General features: G+C 28.6%; 1 protein-coding gene across 3 annotated transcripts in view; it reads left to right on the forward strand.

Moving 5' to 3' along the window:
• Positions 1–1,383: 1,383 nt before the first annotated feature.
• The window catches only part of LOC123261332 (homeobox protein abdominal-B-like), a 99,620-nt gene continuing 77,192 nt past the window's right edge, over positions 1,384–23,811 (forward strand). For 2 of the 3 annotated variants that reach the window (XM_044722933.1, XM_044722945.1), the window contains exons 1-2: positions 1,384–2,193; positions 22,476–22,543. The gene's annotated coding sequence lies outside the window, so the exon portion shown is untranslated. Of the gene's footprint in view, positions 2,194–20,348; positions 20,495–22,475; positions 22,544–23,811 lie in introns of those variants that run through there. The other variant, XM_044722940.1, reaches the window with a different exon arrangement.

Below are 23,811 nucleotides of genomic sequence, written 5' to 3' on the forward strand. Positions count from 1 at the left end.
GTAAAATTGGATTTGGAAATTTTATTCCATCGATTCAGACAAATTTGGCCTTGTAAAATATCTAAAGACTATTTTTACTCCAAAAACTGTTAAAGTATTATACCTAGTTTTGTGGGAACGCAGCTCCTAAATACATAAAAGAAACTATCTCAACTACTTCCAATAAATCCGTTTAATATAAAATACAATCCATTTATGTAAGTGTTTATAAACTCTACCTAACATTCTATAGCGACATAACCTAGGGACTGCTCCCTCGGTATACATTATTACTATTCGAAACTATATTCCCTTCAATTTAAATCTAAGAACTACTGCTAAAAAGTATAGTAGAAGATCTCAGTCTCTAATGTAATTGTACATCAGTAAGAGGAATATTATAAGTTATAATAATTATTTTTTAAAAATTAAAGAAACAAATTTCTGCCTCGTAATACACTATTAACCGAATTTTGAAAAAGAAAAAAAAAAGAACATTGTTGCTTTCAATCCGTGTGAAAATGAAAAAATTATTATTTTATTTTTTCAAAATGCGTGTAATAGAAAAATTAACTTTTTCGAAGAAAATAAAATCTTGGATCACGAAAGTCATTTTGGAAAATTTGATTGTTTTAAATCAAGTAGAAAAGTTTATGACCCAATAATTTTTTTTTTTATCAAAGCAAAGAATTCATTAAATTTTTAAATGCATTAGTATTTTCATTGAGCATTAAATTAAATTTTTTATTGGATATTAATTCCATTAATTATTAAATATAATTTGTTAATAGAAAATATTTATATTAATCATTAGATTCAATTTTTCAGTATAAAAATAATGTATAATTTATTTAATTTAATTATTTTAATGGATACTTTTATTGAAAAATTGATTATAATTTGGTAATTTATTATTTTACTATTAATAATTTCACAAATTTAATTCATTCTTCTCTCAATACCAAATCCTCTACTCGTTTTCAAAGATCTTCGAATCTGTAATTATTCACAACAATATACATTTATGAATCATCAAAATAATAACTTATTTTGAACTTGACATTGCACAAAACCTTCCTTAAAATACAAAATATTTGAATATATTTATCGGCATCTGGCAGTAGTATTATCTTACTATAGTCCTCCATATGATATGTGACGAGTAGGTATCTTCTACCTTACGGCATACGTTGAGTAGTGGTAGTACTATCTCACGTACAGTACAGTGGTGGTAGAGGTATTATACATACTAGAGCTAGTATAGGATGAGTAGACTCGCTTGATAACGTAGTGGGGCAAGCAACGCGATATTATACAAAAAGTGGGGAGTTGTTAGCCAGAAGAGATTGGTCTTATAAAGGTGTTCGCAAACGCGACTGGCGGAACAAATTCGCGAAACGAATTCGAATGGAAGACTGCGAATGGAAGCGTGGGAGGTTGAAAGCGTCAGAGTGGGATAGATAAAGTAAGATAAAACGAGTTGAGTGTATATCGCGAGGGGGTAGTGGAGACGGCGCATCTCGAGGTTTTTTAAAGCTACTGGAGGGTGTTATGCGCCGTCGCAGGCGCTTACCAAGTGATTCAGTGCTTCCCGTGTACTATTAAGATATAATACCATGAGCGTCTTTTCACAATCCTTATCCTCTTGTATTGCTATGCATTCAGAAACTATCTATCGGGCACATTGTTGCCGGCACGTACGCACCCTATCTCATTTAATCCCATAATCGCCCTTATTTGGCTAGTGAGTGAAAGATTTTTTTGAATAAAAATAAAAATCACTGTAACAATTTTTTTCGTAAAAAATGATGAAGAAATAATTTAAGTACAGTAAAAATTTTGCATGACCGAAAATTTACTACAAAGTTAGAATTGTTAATATGATTATACTATGAACTGTATGCCAAAATTAGTGAACTTTTATGAAACAATGATTTTAAAAAATTTATTAGTGCAAGATGTAAGAATAAATTTCGTAAAAACTTAGCTTAAATTAATTGACTAAGATATTAAAAGTTGTGTGAAAGCGTATTGTAATTGTTTGTTGATTAATAAATTTAATTAAAGTGATTGTTGATTGCAAAGACGTGATTTAGATTATTTATTAATCAAGCTGTAAATATCTTAGTGAGACAGTTAATATTTTTATGGTTAATTATGAGTCACGGGTATGAGCAGTAAAATCAAGTGTCAACATAATTTGAGGAATAAGAGGTATGTTATAGTGTAGTTTATGAATATGATTTTGATTAAGCGAATAACCGCGCATGAATTAATTAAAAAGGATTTTTAAGGGGTTGGAAGTAATGAGCCAGTCTCTCGCTGGAAAAAAATTATAAAATTTCATGGAAAATTTGAAAAAATGGACAAATGCATAACAAAATATAGATTTTATGAAATTTTATATGTGTATTTATCATTATTTACAGTACGAACATTCACTGAAACTATTTCGAAAAGCTTCTTTCTCTCTCAATCTGAAACAGTGATTTTTCACAGTTATAAGTATACTAAGTGGTGTACTTATAACTGTGAAATAGTGTATATACACAGTAAAAAATTTTGCGTCATTGCGTCAAAAATCTTAGAGTTAAAAATTTTTGTGTTAAATATTTAACACTTTTATGTGTAAATTTAACATTTATTCTGTTAAATCAACACAAACAAGTGTTAAAAATTTAACATAAAAATTTTTAATGCAAAATTTTTTGACGCAATGACGCGAAATTTTTTACTGTGTACACTAATTTCCAGTGATTTTCACTGTTTCAGATTTAGAGACTTTGTAAACAAATTTTTAATAAAATTAGACTAACTACTCTTTCATCTTTAAAAATTCCTATTTTCTTAAAATTATTTTACGTTTAGGCGTTTAATAATTTTTTTTTAGTTTTTAATTTTATATGCAAACGGTTTTCAATTTTATTTTCAAATAAGAAAAGTATTAGAGCAATGAGATTAAATTTGCATATAAAAATTTTGATGAATACAGTGAACAAAATTTTGAATGTGGTCATTGAAGTCAATTAATTTTGATAATGTTCTATCCTCATAGTTTTAAACGTAAACATGAATAATCTAGTGAAAATATATCTATATTATTCAATTAAGAAACTAAAAAAAAAAAAATTCTTTGAGTGTGAAAAATTCTTATTCACATAAGTTTGAGTGTTCCAGCTTTTTGTAACTTGTTGGTTTTTATAGTTAATAGTTTTAGATCAATTTTTTCTTAATTTAAGTAAGATAAACTTCAATAGTAATAACTGTGGCTTCATCGACTAAAAACAATGTCGAGTTGAATGTAAATATTTTTATATTTTTATATAAATACGAATTTCAGTACTAGCAGAAAATGTGTGTTGTAATTAAAATTAAATTGTTATTTGTTAATAATTAGCAGTTCTAATTATTGAATTGGAATTTAAGGGATCATTTCTGGTTCCGGCGCTCGAAAAAAAGCAAATATTTATTATTTTTTTACACAGAAACTATTATTGATATTGATGTCAACTTTATTTAGCTCAACACATACATTCTTGAATATCACAAAAAATATCTAATTTAATTTTTTTAACTTCCTGCTAAGAAAATTGAAAATTTTTAAAAATCGGGAAGTTATTGGTTTTACCCCGTTTTTCGAAAATCGAGTTTTCAACGGATGTTGACGTTTTGAGGTCCTAGGAAGCCTCCCCGAATGTTTCCGCGGTGATGTCTGTGTGTGTGTGTGTGTGTGTGTGTGTGTGTGTGTGAGTGTGTGTGTGGCCGTATGTAAACCTCTCATAACTTTTGAACGACTCGACCGATTTCATCGCAGTGGGTGCCATTCAAAAGGGCTTGACCAAACTTAGATTTTGAATACCATTTAGAGCGATTCGAAGCAGTAGATTTTGAGAAATCTCAAAAAAACTACAAAAAAAAATTTTTTGAAATGTGGTTTTTTTTCAATAACTTTCAAACGGCCCTACCGATCGATTCCAAAATCTAATTAGCTCTTAACATAAAAAAACTACGTCGATCGCCACCAGTCCGCTCAAAATCGGTTGATTCGTTCGTGAGTTATCGTCGTAGAAAGAAAACCGAAAAAAGTGTTTTTTCGGAATCAATCCGAAATTTCTATTTCGATTAATTCATACTCAAAGATTCTTTATGAGGCTTCGAAAACTGCGTCGAATGCTGCCAACCGCGTGAAAATCTGTTCATTCATTTAAAAGTTATTGCGGTTTGAAAATTCAAAAAGTTGTGTTTTATTAAACTGCTATGAGAGTTTTGAGCTTAAAGAGTTCAAAATGATACAAGAATCATATTTTGAGCTTGAAGAGCTCAAAAACGTAATGTGTAATTTTGAGCGCTTAAGTACAAAATGAGCGGGAAGTTGCAGGGGTGGCCTTTAGGATCAACCGTCATCCTAATTTTTTTTTATATTTTTTATATGAATAAACAGCGGGTAAATGAAGCTCTTCCAAAAGTTGGTATCCCGTTGACGTAAATCATAACTCGATAACTGCTCATCTAAAACACAAAAACTAAAATTATATACATCGAGAAAATAAAGCGGCATGATCGCTGAGCGGACTAAGTCATTATCCCGTTAGTTCGTTCGTGCATCATGTCGTGAGGCGAGGGTTCGAGCCCCGACGATTGTTCGAATAGTTCCAACATCAACCGTCGGAGATCGTTCCGGTAGCCGACTGTACTGGCATGGGTTTTCTCTGTGGTTTCTCCATCGCCACTATTCCAACAACCGATAGAAAGGGGTGAGGAATAGGGTAAATACAGTACAGAAAGCACAAGTCGGTCCACAGCCGCATTGAGAATAGAATTATGTGCGAAATGATATGTTGATTATAAAAAGCCGAGAATATGTTGATAATAAAAAGTGGAGAACATATTGATTATAAAAAGAGCAGAGAATATGTTGATAATAAAAGAGTTGAAAGATTGTGTTGATAATATAGAGCGGAGCATATGTTGATAATAAAGAGTTGAAAAAGACTATATGCGGAGAAGCTGAGACAATTAGCCTTGTAAAAACCAGAAAACGGTATACAAGTAAAACTCATAATAATAAAAATAATAATACATCGGGAAAATAAAAAAGCAATGATTAATGTTTTATACACTGATAAAAAATTTAACTTGAATCAAGAAAAAAGATCTTGAACCAAGAGTACCATTTTGAAGGAAATCATTTTCTTGAGTTAAGAGAAAAAATTCTTAAGCCAAGAAATTATTCTTAATTCAAGAATTTTTCCTTTTGACTCAAGAAAATTATTTTCTTCAAAATGGTATTCTTGATTCAAGATTCTTTGTTTTGAATCAAGTTAAATTCTTCATCAGTGGACAAACATTAGGAAAATATTTATAGACAGTAGAGAGTGCTGTATGAGACATGACTGGTTAGTGCCAGTTCACAACAGTAATGTGTAGACAGTAGTCAGTAGTTTTTACATAGCATGCTATGTGCACTCTCTACTGTCCCAAACATTTTAACCTCATTTTCTTCCAAAACAGTACTGAGTATTGTACAAAATAGTAATCAGTGCTGTTTTTTTTTTCTCCATATACCTTTAATACATAAGTAGCTATGGCAAAAACTACGGAGATTAATAATTATTGATAAAAAAACAAAATGGCTGAGATTAAAAAAAAAAAAAAAACTTAAAAATCATTTTTTTCTCCAGTTATTACTCCCAAAAAAATAGTAAAAATCAAAATTTTGATTTGGTTGTAATTCGTGCCATAGCTACTACTATGCAGAATATGTGGTTCAAATTTTATTCAGATCGGGTCAGTGGTTCCGGAGATATCATTTATGTAAGCCAAAAAATCATAGTTTGAGATAAATACGTTTAAAGTTTTTTTAATAAAAGAAAATTTTACCTAAAGTCAATTAGCGATGCTAGCACCCATACAAAATCTCTTCAGCCTATTTGAAAATTTGATTTTCTTTCATTCGAAAATCCACGTGAACCTCGTAAAATAATATATAGTTACAGTGGTCCGATTATTTGGAAATTTTATCACAATACTTTTGGATATGTGTACTTTCGAATAATGTAAAACAAAAAAAAATAATTTTTTCAAAAGTTACAAACCAGAATGATCCCTAAAATTATTTTTAATTATATTTAAATCAAGTGATCTGATTTATTTCAATAATATATAATGAAGAAATTCTTTTCGTTTAAAAGATGAAAGAAAAACCAACAATTTAGGGTATGCCTAACTTTGACCCCGAATGGAAAGTTCAATTTTCTACAAAACATGAATCGGGGTAGCTTGTAAATCGCTTGTCTGATAAGATATAAAATTGTAAGGTTTAAAAATATTTTTTATATGTTAATTGTTGAAATAGAAAATAGAAAATTCTGATTCGTGACCTCATAATAACAAGATTAAGAGCTGTATCTGTTACCGGGTGTTTATTTTTGCACTCCCTGACTATATTTTATGACCGTTTTTTTTATACACCCTAGTGATTAATATATTGCTTGTATTCAGAAAATTTTAGTTATTTTTATTTTTTTTCTACATTAAACCATTATTTAATTAAATGCTAAAAACAGACTGACAAATGATCTACGATTATTTGGTCGATAGTTTGTATTTTAATCTGTATAATTTTGTTTATCCATATATACCGTTTTGATGTAACATATGTCTATGTCGCGACATTACCCGCGGGTAATCATAAAAATGGTTCAATCAGACTTTAAACTCAAAATAAAAAGCTGAAACGTTCATTACATTATTATGATGTATTACAGTTTATTATGGTACTTGAGAGTAATTTTTATTGAAGCTTATCGATGTGTTTTAAGCCCACAATGATCATCAAGGGCAATAAGTGTGCGCACGCATATGCCATAGGTTGGAGCGCGCGAACTCCTTTATTTCAGATCTGAAATAATTATGTTTTGCACATTTTTCTACTGCGTATACTTGTTAAACGTGACTTACAATTGATATTTCGCATGATAATTTTTTGTATACACGCTTGAACTTTTTGTTTCAAGTTTAGTTCGCTAGTCTATTCAGAATTGATAGATTTCAAGTCGACATTGTTGTTAGTAAAACAAAATGAATACGATCATAATGAATTACCATACGAGAAATTCGTGTCTTATTCCAAATGTTCGAATTTAATTCATTTCTTCATCTGAATGAATTTTACCAAATTATGATTTACAAATTCATGCATCCCATGTCCTGAAGTTAATGCTTTTTGAACTTAGTCATCTTCATAACAGTTCCTATGAAGTTTGTGAATTTTAAACGAACATTGAATTCAAGTTGAGCCCACTCAGAATGTATGCACAGTATTTCAGATTTATGAAGGTGTCACCTTGGTCAAGAAAGTGCTTAATTTGATCACTGATAAACTGTGAGCATGTTTAACTTCATCACAGCTAAATTTTGGCAATCGAGATCCCGCAAACTGAAAGATCTCTTGATAAGAACTCGATCAACCATATTGGAATCCATGATGGCCGTAATCATGATCACCCAGATTAAACAGCCTCGCCCCATGGAAATTCTGCCAATAGCATCCCGTTAACATAGTCATTCATCCCTTCCTGTTTCCGACCGGTTTGCCCTCGAACTATCTGAGCTCTTTCTCCGCCCAGTTGACGTCGACGATAACCGGATATTCCAGGAGGAATACTGCGGCCATCATGGAAAAGTGCGCACGCATCCCGGGTGAATGTGGTGATGGGCAAACACATGGATACGTTTTTTTAGCAGTGCCAATTTTTATCTTCGGAAAATTTGCTATAGCTCTTATATTTTTTATGAGACTTTGAAGCTCAATTTCGATGACCCTTGAATGAATTTAATTGCATCACAGTGTTTAGTAATTATTGTCGTTGCATTCTAATTGATGATAAAATTCCATGCCTAAAGGGAACATCATATAGGGTTAAAAAATTTTGAATTGCATGAATTAAATTTAAAGAGTAATTGCGATCTAGACACTCTTAAAATTTCGTTATTTTAAGATGTAATGAGTTTTTTTTTTTTCATAAAAAAGTGAAAATAAAAAATTGAAAATGGTTATTGTTTGAAAGTAACAAGTTACCTTCATATGAAAATTTCGGGAATACTATTAAATATTTGAAAATCACCAATATTTTATGATACAGTAAAACCCAGTTTTATCTACAACAGTTGTTGATACTTAACCGCAAATTACCGTTTTCTATAACTAGTGTTAACATAATAAATGTATGAATTGTACTTACATAAGATTTTGATCACAAATAAACACGTTTTATTGTTACAATTCACACCTTTTATCATTCATAAATCTAAACGGTAACAAAAGTTTATGAGAGACTTAAGCGATAAGATGTCAGTTACCTACAGATATTTGATTTTAATGACACAACTTGCTCATGAATAATAGTTTCGTTCATTAATAATTTCAACGCTTAATGGTATTATTTCCTCCTTAAACTTTCATTACTCAAATACTTAATGCACTCTATCAATATTACTTCTATTTATTCGAGATTAAACACTTAAATTTATTGATGTCATGAAAAGAATTGGACTACTGAAAAAAATGAAGTGTTTTATAGTCATTAGTCAATTATCATGAAGATAACATTTTTATTCAACTAAACTAATGAAATTATAACTGTATAAGATAACAATATACAATCGATGTAATATGATCTTCTGTTGGACCAAAATCTTCTCATTACCTGCAGGACACTTATCTTCTGCTCTACAGCTGTGACAGCAGCGAAGTCCTTTGATGGTAAGGAAGAACTGATACTTTCTACTCGAAACTCTTAAAGATTAGTTAGGTACTCTATGTGTACCGACGGAAACCTTTTTGGTCACAAGCTTCATTGGGTTTTTGGAAGTACCGAGTGGCGTTGCAATCGGGTATTGATCGTCTTGGATACTGAACATATAGGTATATATCAAAGGGCACATTTCGAAAGTTGGTGAATTTTTAGAGCTAGATTAAAATGTGTCAGATCTTTTTTAAAAATATTTTACTAGATGTTCTACTGGTTGATATATAAATTCAAATTTATCATACGGATTGATGAGAATGCACTAAAAAAATTTTACAACAATCTATGGACCATAATCTGGAGAAAATTTTAATTAAAATATAGAACAGTGCATAGTTTTGATGCAAAAAATATTTTTTTCACATTAAAGCAAATTTAAAATCGAATGGTAGCAAATTAAAATAATTATTGACATTTGGAACGGGTATTTCGGGATTTTTATTGTGTAACAAAAATACAACATTTTATAATGATAAAATTTATTCAATTTTTCGAAATTCGAAACCCATCTGTAATTAAATATAAATCAAGTACTAAAGTGATATCGATGTTTACAAATATACGTGTTAGATTCTATTTGAATACATTAACATTTCAGCAGTTAATAGTCGTATAGAAATTTGGTTGACGAGCAAATAGAATTTGAAAATAGACAGTCTAAAGAATCTTTGGATTAATTTTTAAAATCTTGCTCACGTCCAGAAAAATAATAAATAACTAAAATAGATCACAGGAATTCAGGACAAATAATCTCAAACTACGTGTTGATTTTAGTTGAACGTTTCGTCCTTTTATTAGGACTTCCTCAGCAACTACAAATAAACATAAAAAATTATAACCTTTATATACAACAATATATGTCGAAAAATTTTTTTTATAGTACAATCATACTAGTTCACAGTTTAAAATATATTATTGTTGAAACATATAAATTATTAGTACGCATATTATGAAATTAACAAAAATTTTTATAACAATTTAACTTTCTACCAATTGTCACAGAATAGTACAGTACATCCACAATGACATCAGCTGTAATACTACCCACCCAGTTCTTGTGTTATGGCTATGCTATAGTCCTACCACCGCGCCATCTAGGATATCTAATTACTCTTTGTTATTCAAATTCTAGTTGTCATTTTTAAAATGTCATTATAAATGCTACTTAAATTATTTGTATCTGTTCTTAAGTTAATCGTATTATTTCTTTTTATATGCATCATTTCACTAATGTTTCTTTTAAACCAATTATCCTCAATGTCCAAAATAGTTGCCATGTCAAATTTGAAATTGTGTCCTGTGTCCGGTGTATGGAGGGTAGAAGTACCTCTACCCTCCATAGTCCGGTGTTAAAATGGTGTTCAGCTAACGCAGTAGAGTTTGTTTTCAGTATATTAATCGGTTTACAATCATATCTATGTTGATCTATCCTTTTCTTTAATTTTTGTTTAGTTTGTCCTATGTAGAATTTTCCACACTCACATGGTATTTTGTAAATTACTTGAGACTGTTCCCATTTATCAACTTTATCTTTATTAACCTCATGTAGATGGAATTCAATTTCACTAAATTATAAAACACCAGTTTTATATTTGTTTTATAAAAGCATTTGTTAATTTGATTAGATACTGAGTTAATAAAGGGAAATCTAATAAACTTTTTAATTTCCAGTCTATTATCCTGTATATTCTTATCTCTCTGGTAATTCTTAAATATCGTGTGAATTAGGCCAGACGGATAGTTATTATTTTTTAGCAATTTTTCTACCTTGCCCAAATTTTCTGTGTGGAACTGGATTAATTAAAAATTTTAATAACGTAAATATTTTATTACGTTCTTGTATAAGTTTTATATGATTTTTCGAGAATAATAGTCCATGGAAACATAATTCTATCACTTAAAAATTCGAAATTTTAGACATTTCAATCTTCGGAATATTTTTCTTTATTCATCTATAATTGTACTTCAACGATATTTCATTCGAAAAAGATGACCAATCCATTTGATCCTACATGCTTGACTAACATATGGTCTTGATTGAATTTATATCCTTCACTTTAACTAATGAATATAAATTATAACCAGTCAATTTAATTAAATAATAAAATAAAAAATAATTACAAATATTTTTTGTGAATGAATAATAATGATTTGAATATAAGTTTTCTATTTTCGATAGAAGAAGGAGTTAGTGGCATCAATATGTTATTTTCGATCAAAAACTTTTTCAACGATGTTATGAATTTTTATTTTTTAATTTTTTATCTTTTCTTATTCTTATTTCTTCCATAAAAATCTAATAATATAATGTGATTAGATATTTTAATATGAGCTGCAATATCTTTAAATTAAAATAGATAAAATTAAAATAAGCGTGAAGTTAATCAAGTATCGAATTATCGCAAAAATGTGGTCCCCGATTCCTTATTGGTAGAAAAATTAAAGCGCGCGAAGCGCACAATTTAAATTCCTAATCTATAAAATTAAAAATATTTTATGTACATACATTACATGCATACATCAAAATTTGATGGGTTATTTGAAAAATTAAATATTTCTTCTTTTTGGCGGCATGTCAGATGGACTAAAGAAAATAGTTGGTGCAATTTTCAGAAAAAGGCATTTATTATTACAAGGCGATTTTGTAGCGTGAAATAAGTATGCGGTCATACCAAGATTTGCCCATTAAATATTACAAAATGTTTAAATGCTCAGTTGTATATAGCTGTCAGTACTTCACGCTACCTGATGTACAAGCTGTACATAGACAATCATCCATTTCAACAACAGAGTAATTTACTTTCTGTGCATATAGTGGCCAGTCTGTTACTCAACAATCCATTATTTATAGGACCCTATATCCGTATACCTGCTTTTTGATCTGCAGGACTATTACCTGCATTTGTTGCCGGCTATAGCTCCATTATCTACCCTACGGCAGTAAATATTTTCCTGTAGCTTATCGTCCGTTTTTTTTATATTTCAATAAAAATTTTTGTCATGAAAAAACACTCACATTATCAAATGCTACGCTGGTATCTATAGTGAGTGCATTTTAATTAAGCACTTAATCCAAAAACTTTTATTTAAATTTATTTTTCTCATGCAATTAGTCGTAAATACTTGATACGATATAATAAAATTTCAGCTCAAGCGGAAGAAATACAATCCCATAACCTGGAAAGAAGCTAACTCTTTAGATTTCGGTATTTTGGTTACACCAAATTCTTTTCAACTTTTAAAGAAGGAATCCAGCCCTTAAATTTTATCGTGCATTCCGTTCATATAAAACGAGTCTTGTACACCTATATATTGCCTGGAGATTCCTCTGATACTCCCTACCCTGCACCGTTTGGATGTTTTTGTCCACGATTTTCATCCAAAGCGGACAGACCAGTAAGCAACGACCATCGATTTCTTGTTAGCGCCTGCGTATACTAAAAATTCTACCCCACTCTTTTAGATGTAGATGGATATTCTTGGTACCAGTCGTTAGATGCTTCTCCAGGTTTGGTTCCTCTTTGATTTTTGTTTCTCAAACTTGCATTTTGTTCTTTTTAAAATATGTTTGCGCTTTTTTAAGTGAGTTAAATACAATGCAACAAATTCTTTGACTCAATAATACTTTAGGATTTGAATTTATTTTAAGATATTCGGTTCTCTTAATTTAAGTAATCATTTCTTAAATCAATAAATTATAGTTTTTAATGAGCAGCAAATTTTCTATTTAGAAATTTTACTCTCTTGTAATGCATGATATCATCTCTTAAAATGTTGCTGAATCCAAAAAATTGAAGAATTTCTACATTAATAAAAACATTTGTTTGATTCAAGGTAATCATTTTAAAGAATTATTAGATCATTTTAAATCAAGTAGAAAAATTGTCGAAAACTAAGAAAATTTAGCTTAAATACGTTTTGCTTAGTTCAAAAATTTTTTAGCTTGATATAATACAATCAAATTCTTCAAAATAATTGTCTTTGTTCAAGATTTTTTTCATGAGTTAAATAAATTATTTTATCAGTGTGTTTCATTCATAAAATAGTCTCAAAACTATCAGGGTTAATTTTTAATGAAAACATTTGAATGTATCAATTGAATATAATATATAACATACTTTTGAATAATCAAGTCGCCATAGTTATATATCCATCGGAAATACAAAGATCTTAACCCCAGAATTTAGAAATCAAGAGAGTAAATTTTTAAAACAAGAAATCCGTTTTTTTTTTTAAACATTATTTCTCTTGAAATAAACTATGTTTTCTCTTAGAATAGTTCAAAACTAAAAGCTTAGATAATTATACCAATTATGTTATTGTTTTATAAACAAAGTCATTTTCATAAGCACTAGTTGAGCCCTTTTTTCCAAATGAAGATCTAACTTTCGCATGTATGCATGCTCCTTATATTAGAGATTTTTGTAAAAGAAATTAAATCATGAACAAAATCATTGAATTAAGTTGAAATAAAACTCAGAAACTGTACGGTATATATATATATATATATATATATGTCTTTTCTTGGTAGTCTTCCATTAATCCCTTTTCTCGTGTAGCTGAAAACAGAGTCTCCCATTATCTCGGCATCTTGATTGAACCCTCCCGCTTGATGTGAAGAAAGGGGAGAAGTGGTTGAAGGGCTGATCTGCAATGTTCAGGAGCACAATTCCGGACTGGGGGTTGGTTTTACGAGGGCGCAGAAATCTCCTCATCAAGCGTTCGCATACTATCCACCTATCTCATGAATCGTTGCAAAAGATGGCGTAGGATGAGAGGTACACTGCACTGAAGTGCACATATAGCTATTCTCTGTAAATTGCACCGGGGTTATCATATATACCTTTGATGTAGATATAGGAGCGCCGCCAGGGAACTAATACCGGCTCCAGACACAAATGAGCCGGCTTGATTCCAATTATTCAGTAAATTAAATACAGGAACTTTATAGTCGCGCCCTCCCGTCGTCCTCGTCGTTCAGTCCCTTTATATGTATTTACCAACAACATAGAGGAGTTATTGTCGGGGGTGGAATATATATGTGTCGCGAGGGAAAGGATTCAAACCACAAGTTCGGTCACCCTCAACTTTATATAATACGAGGTAGTTGTTTATAATTAATATGATCCGGGCTAGAGGGTGAATTTAAATTTTAAAAAGATTCAAATTTGATACAGTTTTAGTTTTATGACACACCCATAAATTTTGATAAATAAACAGAATTATAATCATAAATTAGGTGCATGGGTACAATAATCATAATAATATTTTATTGTTAAGATAATAAGGGTAGTGCAAAAAAACTGACTATTTTTTTAGTCTTTTTATAATTGAAAAAAAATTTAGTTTGTCGTTTTTTAAAAACCTTTGTAAAATAGCACTGATAAAAAATTTTGAATGGTCACTCAAAAATTTCTAAAAATATAAAAAATTGTATTTTTTATTTTTAATCCTATTTTTCGTTATTCTTCAATTTTTTACTTAACAAATTGTAAATATTTTAATAATTTCAAATTAACATTTTGACTTTCGAATGATAATCATAGCGAAGAATTTTTAATTTTTTCCCTCAGAGTTGGCATATTGAAGAATAGAAATCAAAGACAGAATAAAAATAAAAGATAGATATGTAATTATTTTACTTATCTTTTATTTTTTGATTCTTTCAAAATTTTACAAGTTTTCGTGTTTATTCTATAAAATTACTCTAAATTTTGGTCACTCGAAAACATCTAAGGAATTTTAGATAATTAAAAATCTTGAGCTACTTCTCGAAATAAAAAGATTAACTTGATGTTCTCAGGTTATATAATTTTAAACGCATAAAATGATAAAATCGCAAAAAAAGAGTGATTAAAAACGAAAAATTCAATTTTTGACGGTTCTAAAAATTTTAAAGACTGAGTGACCCCTTAAAGAATTCTAATAGATCTAATTTTCTGAAAAAACTCCCAAGTCATGAAAAATTAACATACTTTTGAAGAAGTGGAAAAAATAGTCAGTTTTTTTGTACCACCCTAGTTGAGATTTACATTCACTAATAAAAAATTCAAGAAAAAAACTCTTGATTAAAGAATTTTTCGCTATGATTCAAGATGATGAAACCCTTTAAATTGATTTTTTTGGTTCATGAGTTTTAATCCTTATATTATCCAGACAATAAATTATTCTCTTAATTTATACGGAGACGTGAATTATTTTGATTAAACTAAAAGCAGTTTTACCTCCGTCTATATATCTAACGTGTAATTAGATTCCAAGTAAATTCTATGGACCGTCGGGGAGTTTGGTTACTTCGTAATTCGTAATCTGTATTTTCTTCGAGAACTTCGCTTAAGCTTTTACGAGCACATATCTCCTTATATATATATTCGTCGACCGTCGCATATCCAGCGAAATGCTAGAGGCAAGAGGTAAGAATCGTCGAGGAGTTTTCCTCATGGCTCCCAACCTCCTCTTCCTTTTTTCTTCACGTCCTTTTCCTTTCTCCAGGTCCTTCTTTGAGCGCTCATTACAGAGCTCTACTCCGCCCACTGTCCTTTCAGAGCTCTTATCTCATTTTTTTATTTTTTATACACTTATTTTTACTCCTTTTTTAATTTCTTCAACTCATCCTTGTCTTCTAGACTCATTTTCTTTTCCTCGGCTTAACCTGAAAGAAAACAAGCTGAATTCATGAATAATGTTTTAGTCCAAGAGAGTGCATATAATGCCAATGATATTTTGATATACGACCAACTACGTATAGGGGTTGAAGTTTTCAAGAGTAATTTACAACAATAACTTTCCTGTAATTGTACTCGCATGTTTTCTGTATCTCTTCACTGTATGTATAAAGATATGTATATAATGCGTTCTTTAGGCTTTGAATGTGAACGTCGGAAACTATAATGTTATCCAGTGTGCAAAAAAGGGGATAGAGAAAAGGGCGTCTCCACCGACGAGAGAAAATTTATAATCCGTAACATTTCCGGCTACATTCAGTCCTAGTAAACATCCCTTCAATTTTTCCTCCTTAACTTCCTAAAAATGGCGGTGGTTTAGAAATACATCATGAATAATTTCCAAAGCTATAAAATTCACCCAATGATTTTGAATAATTTTTACAAGATAAAAAAATTGAAAGGGATTCTTTATAAACATAAGAAAGTAAAATGGAATTTGTGACATCGACTATAATACGTCTTTGGAAAAAAAGGATAAATATTGATAATTTTCACTATAACACCTCATTAGTTGTTAAAAGTGTCGTTACCTGAATTGAACATTTTTGGACCTCTATAGGTTTTGACTAATAGATCTTAATTGTCAACATTTTGAGAGTCTGTAAAATTTTGGTAAGAATAAAATATTGAGACTTTTGAGGACTTATTGGTGAAGAACTATTTTAATTAAATTCTGAGAAATAAATTTTTAGTGATGATGAAGTGCTAGATTTTGGAAATATTTTTATACAATGAAAACTATACTTCTCACTACGAAATAGTGAATATTTACAATTTTGAAATGATTTTTTACTCTGTCGGGTAGTTTCAAAAAGATTATTTGAATTTGGTACAGGTATACGGAGAAAAATTTGATTTGAACCAAGAAAATTTTTAGGAAGACTAAAATTATTTTAGAGTAAGAAGAAATTCTCTTGAGAATAGAACATTTTCTTCAACCAAAAAAATTTGCGTTTTTTTCAATATTTTTTTTAATCAAAAAGATTAGTCCTCTAACAAAACATTTTTCCTCTGTACTGTAACTTATTAGTAAAGCAAGTTTTACTATCAGTGCAAAATACAGTTTTGGAAAAAATAACATTTTCCCTTTGTCTACTGCAAAAAAAATTATTTTTCGTTATGTAGGACCAATTTTGATGATTCAATAAAATACTTTGAAAAACAAAAATTATAAAATTGTTTTCTTCCATACAACTGAGGTTTTCTTTGGAATTTCCTTGGATTAAGTGAAACTTTTCTTCTCCGTGATCAAATGTATAAATAATCCCAATTCATTTTAACATCGGGTGCAGGCTTTTAGACATTTTATCTCAATTGACTAACTTTTTTTATTTTCTTGAGACGTATATTCCGAAAATTTTCAAAGGGCTAGAGGATATAAATAATCGCTTATAAGAAATCAAATTTAAATCCGTAAAATAATCTGTATAAATTAAATGGAATCATGGGCTTATGATTGTTAGATAATTTCTATTTCGAAATATGTATACTTCAGAATAAATTGTTGTGAAAAAGTATTTTTTTTTTATATTTCTTTAGCCATCTTACTAAGATTATTATTAATGAAGTATAGTTTTTTATATGAGAGTGAAGTAAGGTTTTTTTTTTTTTTATGAGAATTACGTGTTTGATGATATAAAAGCTAAGACTGAATTCCAAACAGTTTTAACTATATAAAAACAGAAATGTTTTACCAACTACTTTTAGATGTCACGATTCCGTCGGGTGTTATAGTGTTGCTAAACTGATATCGTTGCTAAATTACAATGAGATTTTTTGAAAATAGAGCAATATTTTTTCATATTTTTTCGTAATAAATATAATACAAAAACAAAAAAAATTAAACTACATTTAATTTGTTTATTTATATTATACAAAGTATCAAAAGAGAAGAAAATGATATTGAAAATAAATTTTTCTTCTATATTCTTAAACAGCTTACACATATATATTATATGTACTTTGCCTAATAAAATCGTATAGATCGATGTTTATGTTTCAGGGTAAAGAAATAACCACCCATCATACAGTTCAGATGAACTATGAAAATTATGTGAACCGTAATATGAAATGAAGCGATTCTGAAAGCTATGATAATAATTCATACTTCATAAATTGATTGTTATTTAAATTTACTAGAAACAGTAAAGTTATTTCTTCTGTATAAATATCGTATATGTTTATAGATAAGTTTCAAAAACTCTTAAACTGTTGATAAAGTTTTAATTCAATTCATAATATTAAAAATTGTGTACTTTATTTAAATTAATTATAATTAATAATTATCACATTTTTTAAGGTTCATTCTCAACAATTTTTTCGCTCTACAAAAAGATTTTTAGTCCCGTCGGTGCAAAATGAGAAATGTAACAGCTCTCTGTTGCAAAAATACTCAATCTTTGATCAACATCAAGCTTTTCATCAAGCTCGAAGAGTTCAAAATGTGAAATCGGTGCTTTGAGCTTGAAAAGCTCAAATATGAACCAAAAAACACATTTTAAGGCGCTTCAGATTCAAACGTAGCGGGAAGTTCTAGGGTTAGCCTGCGCGGTCAACCAATTCCGATTTTTCTTTATGAAAATAAGTATTATAAAGAATATTTCATATATTCGTATGCTAAAATGATATGATTCATAAAATATTGCTTATTTAAGATGTAAAAAAAATTACTGTATTTTATAAGACATAAATTAATAGTTACTAAACTTTTATAGTTTATAAAGTAGTACTTTATTAGTCGTATTATGTATATAAAGTATTAAATGTCACATATTAATAAAATTTAAATTTTACAAGAAATAAATTCAGCATTTTCGTAGCCACATGTCACAGAATTATAAATAGTTCGCCAGTAATTAAAAATTTTGAGGAAAACATTAGCTTCTAATGATATAATTATTTTTTTATAATTGCATATAGGTGATTCGTTTTAATTGTATAAAATAATTTTTTTTTGTTTTAAAAATAAATATTCCACAAAAATGATATTTTATGGAAAATCTAGTACACTAATCCAATAAATATTTTACGTGTTACTAAAATCAAATGATTTGAAATAAGTTTAGAAAACAGATATGACCTTCATAACAATTTTTAAAGCCTTTTACAATGAAGGTCGTTTAAAGGATTTTTGACCGACCCAAATACCATTTGTATTGCCACAGAAAAAGATTTTTTCTGTAAATATAGTTCACTTTTTTTTATTTTTCTGAAATTTGAAAACACTAAGAGGCTGTGTAAATAAAAGAATACATCCGGAGTTCTTCATAATCGTTTATCTCTGTAAATTTCTTGCTCTCCATTTTATACAGTTAGATTTAAAGATAAATAAGTAATACTTTAATAAGTTAAATTACATGGAAAGAAATTTTCTTTGAAATTTACTATTAAATTCATGAGAAAAATGACCGGAGTATACAATAATTGTGGGACGTCATAATATGGCTGTACAGTTTAGCAGTAACTAAAATAGTTTTCAAAGTTCTTTCAACAAATTTTGTCGGAGTTAACTATAAAATAAAGTAATTTTTTCTTAACTTTTATTTAAGTAATAATAATAGTTCAAGAGTTACACAGCAGATGCCACGATTAGCTTAAAATAATTTCTTTTTGGTCCTACAACTACTCAGGTCTTGCATAAAAATTTCTTGGTTCACGTAAACCTTTGTTTTTTTGTATACCGATAAAATTAAGTTGACTAAAGCCAAAAAACCTTGAATCCAAAACATCATTTTGAATTAATAATAAAAATTCTTGAATTAAGTAAAATTCACTTGTACCAAAAACAATAATTTTTCTGCTTGGTTTAAAATTATCAAACATCTAATGATATTCTTGGTTTAAGATTTTTTCTCTTTAAGAAGTATCAACTGAATGCTTAACTGAATATTTTCATCAGTGTGGGTATCAACATTTAGTATTAAAAAATCAGTATCACTATTTTCCATGAAAAATCAATTGGTTAGTTTCAAAATTATTATTGTATATAACTAACAGTATGAAATTAATATTTTCGTAAATTAATTCTAAAAATATCAAAAAGCTTCAATTATTCAACTAGATTTTTTTCATATTTAAATACTTTTTTTTCATTTTAGATTGAATTTATTCAATGAATCAAAATTTTTCAGACGAAAAATATAATTGTTAAAAATATCTATTAGTTTATAAATTTTTTACTTAGAATATGATTGAATATTTTAAATATTTATTGTTAATTTTTTACTGTTTGTAAACAAAATTAGTTTCATTTAAAAACTGGATCATATGTACCAAAAATATCTAGGTTACTTTTTTGTAGCATCCGTATAAATATGGGGTAAAAACAAAACTACAGGAATGTAACCGGTTCTATCAACTTAACTCAGAGTGTGTAACTGGAAGTTTTTCTAAATAATACTCCAATTTTTTCCCTGCTAACACACGTTGGAACTAATCCCAATCCAAGGACTTACAGCAATCGTCCAAAGTCCTTGATTTCATTTGTTTCCCCTATATTTTGAAAGTTTATAGTTATTGATGGATCAGTTCTAAGTTTCTCGTCATACTGAACTGACACTAAATGTGTGAAATTTTGTTGAATTAAATCTATAAAAAAAAAAATCAAACTAGTAGTGCAGTAATTTGATTCCAAAAAATGGAATTGTGATCAATTTTTTTGAACATTAAAGACAAAGAATCAGAGTAAAAATATTGAAAAAATATGATTTTAAATGTCAGCTTTATCGGGTGTATAAATTTGATCATAAAAATAAAATGGTTGCATTAAATTGTAAGAAAAAGATTATATTGATTTTGAATGTATATTTTGAATCATTTACCGACTCCATGCATTGATCGAGGGTGAAATCGCAGTGTTGCATTATTATTCTCTTGTGCTTTGCGACGGCCGTCGAATTCTTTGCCAAAGCGGATACGCTGCGCCATTATTAACCTGTAGTTGCTCATGTAAATGAATGGTTGCGTGAACCCGTCTCAAAGGTAAGCATTACATGCATTCCCTGAATTATTATTTCAATTTTGTTAATTTAAAAAATATTATCTACAAAAATAAAAAACTGAAGCTGAACTTTTATTGTAATGAAATTATCAAATTATTTGATCAATTTTTTAATGAACATGATGACGTATCTATCATAATAATAGAATTCAATAATTATGGATCAAAAGTTACTGCGGCCCTGTTTTCTTAATTTATAATATTACCCGTATTTGATTAACATCAAATTAAAAAGTGAGTTTCGAAATTGAATGTGTGTAGCGCATTAAAAAAAAAAATAAAATAGTTTGCAAATAAAATATGAAGCGGATGTAATAACTCATTTGGTTATTGCATATGTGACATTATAACAGTAATTAATTTAGCGTAAATTAAATTAATTTCTGTTCGCACTTCATCACTTCACACATTTAATGACGTTATAAAACCATTCTTTGAGAATTTTGCAATAGTTTGATCTTCTGAACAGATTTTTTTTTCTATTTATAGGAATATTATTATTTGTAAACCCGTGGAACATCTGATTATATTTTGGTTTTATTTAAAAAATCAGGGCTGAAAAAACATTTATTTTTAAATAACGTTATTAAAATTTGCACTTGTGGTTTTTTTAACTTTATAGGGATGGAATTTTTCAATAAATTGTTGGAATTATTTAATTATTAAAATAGACAATTCTAAACATTTTTAAACTCCCCCTATGCAAAAAAATACTGTTAAAAAAATGTTCACAGCTTGTAACATCAAAATATGATACAATTACGAAAATTTTTTGAACACCAAACAAAAAATCGAGAATGTTTTGAGACATGCAGAGACTGGATTGATCGATAAATTTTGAGAATTTTGTTACGTTTTTTTATACATTTTTTCAACACTTTTGAGACATTTTTTAAACATTTTTTGAACATTGTTATGATTTCTTTCCGAGTAACACAGGGAGAAGTCCTTATTCGAGATGTCTAAAATTAGTTCAAAGTAACGTTTGAGTGCAAATTAAACTCAAAAGTAGTAATTTAATAACTTATTTTAATTAAAAATATTGTCGAGTAAAAATTTACCATTTCCGAAAATAGATGATTCTGTTTTTGAGTTACATATTGAAATTTTTTTCGTAGCCTTAAACTTTGATTTTAAAAAAATGAATATGTCCTAAATACCGAAGTATATTCAGCTTCCATATAAATGAAGTAGAATATATATGATTTTATATTATAAGTTACACAAACAATTAAAATTCCGTAAAAAGTATAAATATTTTTTGGTAGTCTGAAAATATATGAATCCTTTTATCACAAGAGCCCTATATACATTGTCAATAAAGGTGCGTTATTGTGTTAAAACCGTGATGGTATACTCTGGTACTGCGATATGTACATTGTGTAGAGTGGAATATACGCTCGTCGAAGCATGGTTTACGAGGTGTTGCTCATCGAGTGTTCAAACCATTGTCTTGCTAATAAACACACTTAGCCAATATGAATGAGAAACCCTATTGCCTATTGAGGAAGTACCAAATTACCGGATGATCATTTTGTAGACTTTGTAATACTTATTTTAATTCAATTTGTGCTGATACTTTGTATTTTATAGATATTTTCATGTTAACTAACTTTATCTTATTTACATTTGAGTTAATATAAATGAACCATGACCCTTGCGTTTAAAATCGATGGGTTGAACTTAACTTATTGCGGATACCAACTATTAAATTTTTTATAAGGATTCATACGAATAAAATTATAAATTAATTTTACAATTTCAGTAAGTTTTTTAACCATTAAAAATTAGTGAATCTCAACGAACGATGATTATAGTTTTAAAGCATATTTTTTTCTTCTCTCAACCTGAATGTTAAGATAACATTTCAAAACTGTAGAGTATGAACAAAATTAAGCAATATTTTTTATCAGATAAATTATGCAATAGGAATCCTAATAACAATATTTTTTTTAATTTCAGGCTATCGTTCATGTAAACATGAAGTTATCGATTGTATGGTTCCCGTTTTTTTGCAGAATGAATTCAAGGTAAGATTTTTGACTGTTTTTTTTTTATTTAAAAAAAAAATTATGTCAAACCGAGTCGAAAAAATGAACTTACATGAGCTTAAATCAATTGTTTTAGTATAGCAGTTAAGTTCATTTAAGTTAATTTTTTTATCTCGGGAAAATTTAATAGTAATAACATTTATGTACAATGACTGTTATGTATCATATTGCATTGCAAAGTAATGATAAATTAGTTTATAACAGTTGCAATTTCAAGTTCAAAGCATTAATTGCTCTTTTAAAAGTATAATTATCACATCAAACAACGATTTAAAGTGTTTTGATTTTTTTTTATTTGTTATTAGATAATTCAAATTCGAATTCATTACTGGTGGGTATAAAGCTATAACTGCGAGTTAATACTCCCCTCTTAACCACGCAAAATGTTTTATTGTCGTGATATTTCATGTTTATTGGACGCGCGTTAAGTAGCTGTGAAAAGTGTGCCTCGTTATTTGAACAACAATAATATATACGTTAACTTATGGCATAGCAATGAAGCTTCTATAAAAACTGGCACTTATCTATACTTTTATTGCACTTTATTGTACCTTAAGAACTCTTCAAGTTCAATCATAATGGCTTGAAAATTTTCAAGTTCACATGCAACGAGAAGTAGTTATAGTAAGGAGTGATCCACCTCAGTTTTTTCAAAAGTCAATTTTTTTTTTTTTAGGTTTCTTGTATTTTCACATTAATTTAATTTAATGAATGCATATAACTGATGAAAATATTGTAATATATTCATTCATCACTATTCCAGCGTATCTAATAACAATAATTGTGCACTTCTATGTATTGAACATAATACTTCCTATAATATACTTATTTTTAATAATTGCCTTCCACTTTCTAATTTGCATAATTGTTTGCTCACTAAAATAGTTCAATTTTCATTTTTTCAAGAAGGCTTTTGATAAAAATTCACTTTCTAGAAGTTCTGGGTGTGTCAAAAATAAAAATACTGCTAATATCAAAATTTAAGGTGGTACAAAAGAATTAATTACACTTATAATAAATTAAATTTGATTCAAAAAAAAATTTTTCAACCAAGAAAATCATTTTGAAGAGTTTCATCGTCGTCAATTCAGTAGAAAAATTCTTGAATTAAAACATTTTTCTAGGTTTGAGTAAATTTTACTTGATTCAGTAATTTTCTGTTTTGATTTTTAGACGAACAATCTCTTCAAAATAACTTTCTTGAATCAACTTAATTTTATTATTGATGTAAGAACAAAAATTTTGCG

The sequence above is a fragment of the Cotesia glomerata genome, linkage group LG1 (genome assembly GCF_020080835.1).
Source record: "Cotesia glomerata isolate CgM1 linkage group LG1, MPM_Cglom_v2.3, whole genome shotgun sequence".
Taxonomy (NCBI): Eukaryota; Metazoa; Arthropoda; class Insecta; order Hymenoptera; family Braconidae; genus Cotesia; species Cotesia glomerata.